This window comes from Phocoena phocoena, chromosome 15, assembly GCF_963924675.1.
Source record: "Phocoena phocoena chromosome 15, mPhoPho1.1, whole genome shotgun sequence".
NCBI lineage: Eukaryota > Metazoa > Chordata > Mammalia > Artiodactyla > Phocoenidae > Phocoena > Phocoena phocoena.
The window spans coordinates 72,668,444-72,678,151 of record NC_089233.1 but is presented as its reverse complement, the minus strand read 5'-3'; positions in this window follow the sequence as shown (position 1 = coordinate 72,678,151).

The window sequence follows — 9,708 nt, the reverse complement described above, 5'->3', positions numbered from 1 at the left end:
ATACCGCCTTCTCTGACTCTGACCTTCCTGTCTCTCTTGCATAAGAACCCTTGTGATTATACTGGGCTGACCCAGATAATCCATGATAATCTCTCCATCTCAAGCTCTTCATCACATCTGCAAACGCTCTTTGCCATGTAAGGTAACATATTCACAGGTTCCAGAGATTAAGATGTGGACATCTTTGGGTGTGTGTGTGCATTATTCTGCCTACTACACAGGGCTTGAAGCCAGGAGGACAGAGCCCAGAGCAGGCACTGCTAAGCACGCATATGCCTGGCGCCTCACTGGCCATGGCGAGGAGGGAGCTGGGGGAGCCCAGGGCTGGAGGGGGTAAAGTCCACCTGACTATAACAGAAAGAGGACCCTTCAGGTGAAGGGATGGAGCAAAGGGCGGGTAAGGAGGGAGAAATCACAGAGGAGGTGACTTCCAGGCAAACCTTAACCTACAGGATGACAGGATGATTGAGGTCTCACCTGGACCTGAGGGTCCGATGAGAAAAAGTGCCCGTCCAACCCCTTTGTTTTGCGGCCGGGAAACCAGGCCTAGAGGGCAGAGTTGTCTGCCCAAGATCACAGTGAGAGAACCGGGGGTCTGACTGTAACAGGGACTTCAACGATGGGGGTGGCACTGAGGCAAAGGTGAGGCCTCCTGCCTGGAGCTGGCCAGGACTGTCTTCTGTGGGGTTTCTTTTCTCGCCTGCTCTTCTCCTGTAATCTCCACAGTAGCCACTGGATGGTGCCTGGAGCTCTGATTTGGAGTTGGGTCCCAGAGCCCTTACAGGCCTTGGGGGCTGGCACTTGTGCTGAGCCAGGCCTGCCCTTCTCCGAAAGACCCTCCTCCCCCTTCACACCCCTCCCCCGACTCTGGCGGACCCTACCGCCCCAGCCTAGAAGCTGCTTCATTTCCTAGGCAGTGACCACACACTCCTGGATTGGAAGACCAGCCCTACTATTTACTAACTGTGTGTAGGTGTTGACAAGGGCTGGTTCCCTTGTCCATTTCCTGATTCTCTTTTGGGGAGGCTGCAGGAGGCAGAACTCCTTTATCCACTCTTTGGAAGCTAGAATGTGGGCATGAGGGCACAGTGCAGCTGTTAGGAGCACAGACATGGGAGCCAGACTGCCTATCCGAATCCCAGCTCTGCCATGAGCTGTGTGACCTTAGGCAAGTTTCTGAATTTCTCTGTGCTTCTGTCAAAGGAGACCCAGTTTTCTCATCTGTATAATGGAGATGATAGTATTCCCTATGCCACTGGGTTTTTGTGAGGATTGAATGAGATAATCCATTTTACATTCTTAGAACTCCGCTTGGTACATAGTATGTACAAAATGTAAAAAACAAAAATGCACAGCTGGGGTTTCATAAACTCGATGCTTTCTCCTTGGACTGTGAGTCTTGAGGGAACAAGGCAAAGGTTCAGGGACAGGTGGGAAGTCATTCAAGACAGTGCAGTGACAGTACAGTAAGTCCCTACATATAAACCTTCAAGTTGCGAACTTTCAAAGATGCGAACGTGTGTTCGCATGTCCAATCACGTAAGTTGGTTCATGTGTCTGGCGTACATTGTCCACGCGTGCATCCCGTACAAGTGGTTGTGCTTTTGTGAACTTTATTGTACAGTACTGTGCAGTAGCCCAGGATGTCCGGAAGCAAGCGTAAAAGCAGCAGCGTTGTAGCTGGTACTGCTAAGAAGTGCCAAGGGATAATGATGGAAACCAAAGTGAAAATAATTGAGAGAGTGGAGCGACAAGAGGAAGAAGAAGTAACTGAAGAACCCCAGAGGTTCACAACACAGGAAGCGGCAAGGGAATTTTCTTTATTTGAGGAGGCACTGTTGTTGGTTTTTTTGTTTGTTTGTTTGTTTTATAAATTTACTTGTTTATTTTTGGCTGCGTTGGGTCTTTGTTGCTGTGCACGGGCTTTCTCCAGTTGCGGCGAGCAAGGGCTACTCTTCATGGTGGTACGCGGGCTTCTCATTGTGGTAGCTTCTCTTGTTGCAGAGCACGGGCTCTAGACACACGGGCTTCAGTAGTTGTGGCACATGGGCTCAGTAGCTGTGGCTTGTGGGCTCTACAGCACAGGCTCAGTAGTTGTGGCGCACGGGCTTAGTTGCTCTACGGCATGTGAGGTCTTCCTGGACCAGGGCTTGAACCCGTGCCCCTGCATTGGGGACAGGCGGATTCTTAACCACTGAGCCACCAGGGAAGCCCGGCACTGTCAGTTTTTGAGTCACAGGACCCGAACGTAGAATGGTACACGAAGGTTACAGCAGCCATTCAGAATGCAATCCAGTGCTACCGTGTCATCTATGAAGAGAAAAAACGAGCTACCACCCAGACATCACTGGATCACTTTTTCAAGGGGGGAGATAGAATTGAATCCAGCAAGGAAGCAGAACCTCAGCCATCAACGTCAGGCGTGAGTGAAATGGCAGCTTGCCCTCCGTCTCCTGTTGCTGACGATCCTTCAGCTCTACCATCTCCCACCTCCTCTCCCTCCTCCAGTCAGTAACTTTTCTTGCCTGTTCACTCGATGCCAGCCCCTGGATGCCAGCTGTTGTACCGTACTACTGTACTTTTCAAGGTACTGGACTGTAAGATTAAAAATGTTTTCTTTATTTCTGTGTTTGTTTTTTATGTATTATTTGTGTGAAAAGTATTATAAACCTATTACAGTACAGTACTATACAACCGATCGTGTTAATTGGGTACCTAGTCTAACTTTGTTGGACTTACGAACAAATTGGACTTAGGAATGCACTCTCAGAACGGAACTTGTTCGTATGTATGGACTTACTGTATTGAGAGTCCGTTGATGGAGCCCTAACCAGATGATTCTTGCTGGTGACCTTGGCCGATTTTCTTGGTTTCTTTTATTTCCACAAACTACCTGATATCCTGGCAAGGCTTCCAAGTTGCACAGTTTCGAAAGTCTTGGTGGGAGAGAGGCGATACTCAGAACACAGTGTGAATGGTGCCCCCTAGCGTTGTGAAATGGTCCTCTCGTTAGCCTTCCAATAGAGCCCTTTCTGCTTAGCGAGCCAGGCTTGGTGTGTCTGTTGCTTGCACCCAAGACCTCTGGCCATGCCCTGCTGCATTCTTTGTAAGGGCTGCATATAGTATTCCATTCTATGTAGGTGTCATATTTCATTTCAGCACCCCTTATTGGAGGATTCTGGGTAATTTACAGCTCTTTGACATTCCACAGACAGACACAATGACATGCTTCTTAGAACCTATTTTCCAGCCCTTGTAACCTCATCTCTGACTCTCCCTACCCCCACAGGCTCACAGTTGGGTGGGGAGTGACCTCATCCTCAGGGTCACACGGTGGCTGTGATCCTCTGCCTGTTTGATCAAGGCAGGATTGGCCAAACGTTTAGAAGAGCAGGGAGCTCAGTGGGCCAGGAAGGGAGTGACAGATGATTCTGGGAAGGCAGGTGTGTTTGGGCAGCCAGGCTGGGCCCCTCATGCCCAGACCCCTCCCCTCCCCGTGTTGGGCTTCATCATCTCAGTTCAGCATGGGAGGAAACATCTGCACAGCCTCTGATGCCTTGAGGGACCAGTGACTTCTGCGTCCCCCTCCCAGGGGCATGTGCACTTTAAAAGAAGCCTGGAAGGAAGGGAGTAAGGCTCCCCCACGGGCACACGGCTCACGGTGGGCTCTCAGGCAGCCAGGGTCACATACCTGAACAGAGACCATCCTGTGTTCCAGGGATGGTGATGGGCTCTTTATCCTATACGATCCCATGTCATTCTTATGGCAACATTGTGAGGTTGGTATCACCAGTTCCATTTCACTGAAAAGGCAACTGAGGCCAGAGAGGGGAAGAGATGTTCCCAAAGCCATTCTGGGAGCACATCTATGTCCAGGGCTCTTTCCACTTTATCAGTAATGGGGAGAATGTTTGGAGTGAAATTGGGAGGCTTTCCCCTGGCTTAGTACCAGCAGCCGAAAGGCAGAGGTCTGGGAGAAGAGAGGAGACTGGGGGAAGGGCTGGGGTGAGTGCTCTCAATTCAGCTGCTTTCCAGAAGCTTGCGTGTCCATGGCATTGATTGGAAGCCAACAGGCCAGAAGCTGACTAAGTTACAGGTTGTACCGGCAGGGCAGGTCCAACGTTGGCCAACAGTTGGGTTTCCCATGCCTGAAAGTAATCCTCAGGCTCTACTGCACCTATGGGAGTAGCTGGGTAGAAGCATAGTGATGGAGATCATCTGTGGCTTTGTGCTCCCCTGTTGTGATGCAAGCCTAGATGTATCCAGAGCCCAGTATGTGGTCCTCAAGCCCCCACACAATTGCAAGAGTGTGTATTTCCCATGTATCCCCATTGTGAAAGATCAAAGGAGGCTGACCTCACACAAAACCCATTTGTGAGCACAAGCGTCTGTTGCCCTGGGCCACGGATAAGAGATCACCTGCCCGTTCACCCTTAGGGAGAGCATCTACCTGACATTTCTAACTTCAACACCTTCTTCCATCACTTTAACAATTTTGTACGAGGGAGCTGTGGTGCAGGACTTCAAATTAGGATTCGATATGACGCGTTGCCTTGACATATGGTAAGATAGGAGGAGACCTGGAACGTCCTAACCTCAGGGTCCCCTATCCACTCTGCTCCCACCGATAAGATCTCCTAGCTGAACAACCCCTTATCAAGGACCAGGCGTGGTTCCTGCTTACCTCTGAGTAACGCCTTTCAGTTCCCTGCTGGCTCGTGGAATTATTTCAACAAGCCAGTCACATCCTCATTTGGGAACCAGGGAACATCCCACCCTCTTGACACTACTAACCCTGCCTCCCACGACCCTTGGTTGCTCGCTCTGTCCCCAAGTGCAACCTCACGTGGTCCTGTGTGGTGTGTGGCGTTCTCCCTCGAGCTGAGAACCGATAAACTGCTGTTGATCTCATCCAGTCAGTGCTGGGGATCATGGGTTTGGCTGTCCTTATACCCTAGGGTAGGAGTCACTCCCTCACAATGGGGTCTCCCTGAGAAGTGCTTTTACCCCGGTTACTTTTGATCAGGGTCCTGGAAGTGAGGGTTGCTTGAGAATGGAGAGCAGGAGGCCACATCCTAAAGAGTCTTGGGTTTGAACTTCAGCTCTGCCATCGACTGGCTGATTGACTACAGGCAAGTCCTGTATCTCTCTCATCCTTGATATTGGTTAAGCGTCAGTTGCAAAACCAGGAGTCACTCTAGCTAGCGTAAGCAGAAAGTTATTTATTATCATGAATTTGTATCCTATAAAATCGCTTGAAGGGCTGGAGAAGGAGGCTGTAAATTGAGGCTCTGGGATAAATTCCCCCCACCCCCCAACACATCCCAAGTCATGTTGCCTTGGCCACAGTTCAGGAATGCTGTTCTGCTACGGTCTGTGCCCTGCGTTTGGCTTCCTTCCAGACTAAGTTCTGGTTGGACACTTTAGAGAATGAACCTGATTGGTGAAACTCAAATCACATTCAGAGCCACAGCTCTGGGAGTTGGGCGGAGTGTTGGTCTCATAATTGTGGCTTTTAATTTTCCAGCCTCTGGTCTATATAGAGATACAGCAAAAAGGTTGAAACGGATGTTAGTAAGTCAATCCATAGATTCTGCTACAGCCTCTGGTCTCCATCTCTGAAATGGTTTGCTGGGATCCTCCCTGTTTGCTGGGATCTCTGGGTGGGTTGGAAATGGATGAGGGGTTGCTGCCTAGAGTCAAGCCCAAACTTGTACCATAGTCAGAGGCTCTCTGGAGATTATCTATATATGTGATTTTCAACCCTATAGACCCTGATGCCTTTTTTATTTTAGTCATATCCCCTTTACTAATCTGAAATGAAATTAATATCTAATATAACTTTGCTATACATGCAATATCAAAAACAGGTTAATATGGTGTCCTGACTGTAATTATAGGAATGAAATAAAAGCAAAGGAAAAGTTGTAGTAAAGTGATATGTACCCCAATATTTAAACATTCCATCAGGGCTACTGTAACGATGTAATCAAGCTATTCATAGGGAATATACACTGAAGTCCTCATGTATAAATGAGTGTGATGTATACAACTTGCTCTCAATGGTCAGAATAAACCGTTCTCTTTCACACACACGTGGAAGAAAGAGAATGATAAACATGGCAAAATATTAACATTTAGTGTGTCTGGGTGAAAGGAATATGATGATAATTCTTTGTACTATTCTTCCAATTTTTTCTATATGCTTGACATTATTTCAAAGTGACAAGTATAATAACATGTTAGGATGTTGAATTTCTCAGTGTGCTAAAAAACCTTGTAAATAGATAGGGTACATCCCAGGAGCTTAAGGGTAGTTCAAGAACCAGAAATTATCAATGTGATTAAGTAAATTAAAAGTTTAAAGTAAAAAATTCAAATGAATCTTTAAATTGATTCATAAAAATCATTCCATATTGTTCTATGTTCATTCATGATAAAAATACACACTATACTAGGAACAAAAGAGAATATTCTTCACCTGATGAAGGGTATTTACAAATACCTACAGCAAGTTTTCTTTAATTTTATTTATTTATGGCTGTGTTGGGTCTTCGTTTATGTGCGAGGGCTTTCTCTAGTTGTGGCAAGTGGGGACCACTCTTCATCGCGGTGCGTGGGCCTCTCACTATTGCGGCCTCTCTTGTTGCGGAGCACAGGCTCCAGATGCGCAGGCTCAGTAGTTGTGGCTCAAGGGCTTAGTTGCTCCACGGCTTAGTTGCTCCGTGGCATGTGGGATCTTCCCAGACCAGGGCTTGAACCCGTGTCCCCTGCATTGGCAGGCAGATTCTCAACCACTGCGCCACCAGGGAAGCCCCTACAGCAAGTATTATACTCAGTGGTGAAACTCTAGAAGCAGCATCCTTAAAGTCAGTACAAGGCCAGACTGCCCTCTATCACCACTCTGATTCAATATCAAATTAGTGATCGTAGGCCAATGCAATAAAACTGGACATAAAAATAAAGAGGAATAGGGGTGGGAAAAGAAGAGATAGAATGGTTAATGCTTACAGATAATATGAATGTCTTCAGATGAAATTCAAGAGAGTCATGGGTAAACTATTAAAATTCATGAGAAAATATATTGAGTTTGCAATTACAAAAGTCAGTATACAGGGCTTTCCTGGTGGTGCAGTGGTTAAGAATCCACCTGCCAATGCAGGGGACACAGCTACAATCCCCGGTCCGGGAAGATCCCACATCCCATGGAGCGACTAAGCCCATGCACCACAACTAGTGTGCCTGCACTCTAGAGTCGGGAGCCACACTACTGAGCCCATGTGCCACAACTACTGAAGCCCGCACGCCTAGAGCCCATGCTCTGCAACAAGAGAAGCCACCGCAATGAGAAGCCCGCTCACCACAACGAAGAGTAGCCCCTTCTCGCTGCAACTAGAGAAAGCCCGTGCCCAGCAACAAAGACTCAAAGCAGGCAAATATAAAATAAATAAATTTATTTTCAAAAGTCAATATACAAAAAACCAGCTGCATGCTTACACGCCAAAAACCATCAAATAAATTAAAGAGAGAAAAAGCTCCTATTCACAATGGTCATGAATTTTATTACTGCCTAAAAATAAACCAAGAAAGCGTTTGCAAGAATTACATGAAAAAATTAAAATTTATTATACGACTTGAAGAGGACTTGAATAGAGTGGTGCTCATTTTTTTATCTGTGAAGACTTAATAGGGTAAATATTTTGGTTCCACTCAGTAATTTATAGCTTTGATGTAATTGTAATAAAAATCTCAACAGATTTTTTTGAGGACCTTGAGAAATTGATCCTAAAATTTATGTAGTAGAGGAAAAGTGCAAGAATAGCCAAAACAATCCTGAATAAGTAAAACAGAAAAGACTTGTGCTGCAAAGCACCAAGGTATGTAAAACGGAGATGTTAATGCAAAGAGTGCCAAGGAAGACTGGTTTGAGAATAAATAAATTGAGTAATAATAAAACACAGAAACACATCCATCTATATACAAAAACTTGGTACAAAATAGATGTGGTTTTATAAATTAATAAGGGATCAATGATACGGGGGAACAACTGGCATTCCATATTAGGAAAAAATGGAAACAAGATCCCTAATTCAAACCATTTACAATAAATAAATTCCAGATGGATTAATGACTTGAATGTGGAAGACAAAACTTGTGAAAATATTTAAACAAAATGGAAAGGATTGTGTAAGGATAGTTTGATGTAAAAAGTACAATCCAGGGCTTCCCTGGTGGTGCAGTGGTTGAGAGTCCACCTGCCGATGCAGGGGACACAGGTTCGTGCCCCGGTCCGGGAAGATCCCACATGCCGCGGAGCTGCTGGGCCCGTGAGCCACGGCCGCTGGGCCTGCGCGTCCGGAGCCTGTGCTCCGCAACGGGAGAGGCCACAACAGTGAGAGGCCCGCGTACCGCAAAAAAAAAAAAGTACAATCCATAGAGGGACAGATGGGTAAAACTGACTGCATCAAAATAAAAATATATATCCTTTTTTTTTTTTTTGGCCACGCCACACAGCTTTCAGGATCTCAGTTCCCCCATCAAGGATTGAACCCGGGCCATGGCAGTGAACGTGTCGAGTCCTAACCACTGGACCACCAGAGATTTCCCTATTCTTTTTAAAAGATGACACCAAACACAAAGTTTATGCTAACTGATGTTTCTCTCTGGAGCTCATTTATCACCTGCACATCTGGCACATGAATTGCACAAACTATAGATGTGAACCTCACAGGGGTTCTCTCCTCTGACCCCAGCTTTGGACCCACGGTACCTCTTGGCTACTTTCCATGTCTCGGCAAGAAACATCAGTTCTTAGGCCGTCCCTGACCAACCTCACCCAAAGTATTTCCTCTTCCTCTCACCTTGTATGGCAGACCAAACTGGATGACTCACATTACCTACCTAATATATCGTTATGAGGTTTACGGGTGATAAATCACGCAAAGTATTCAGCACTATGCTGAAACGTAACAAATTCTCAGTAATTATTAGCTGTAATTATGTAAAGGAACATTTATTAAGTGGGAGAGTCAGGATTTGAAACCTGTTCAGTGTAATTCCAAAGTCTGTGATTTTTTAATGACATGTTTTCTCCCTCAAAGAAATCATAGTCTTGTGTGGAAACAAATCAATAGGCAAAGAAGTAGGTAAAGCGAGGCCCAGAGAAGAGCACCTGACATAAAGGATGTCGGAGACCCCCTACTCTCCCTTCCCCCAACACCAGTGGATGACAAGGCAGATGGTATTTGTGAGTGAAAGAGAGAGAGCCAATCAGAGGCATGACTGAGTCTTACAGCCAAGAACCAGAGATGAGGTATGGTAGCCTTCCTTAAGAAGGAACAGCCACGAGTCTTTCTCTTGGTCTCTCTTCCTACCCTCGATCTTAAGAGGCCATCTTGTGAGCATAGCCAAGACGGGCCTTGAGAATAGGAGAGCCTCTACCAGCAGTGCCCTCAGTCTGTGTGGGGCTGTTGAGTCATGGCAGTACCGGTTCTAGACGAGAACTTCACCTCGTAGTTTAACCCTCTCATTGTACAGATGGGGAAATTGAGGTTCAGAGAGCTGCAGTGTTCTGACCAAGGTCACACAGCGAGTCAGTGACAGAGGCTCTAGAATACAGAAGTAGATTGCACAGACAGTCAGTTGGACTAAGGATCTTTCGAGATATAATAAATAATCCGAGTTAGCAGAAGACTTGATAACTTTCTG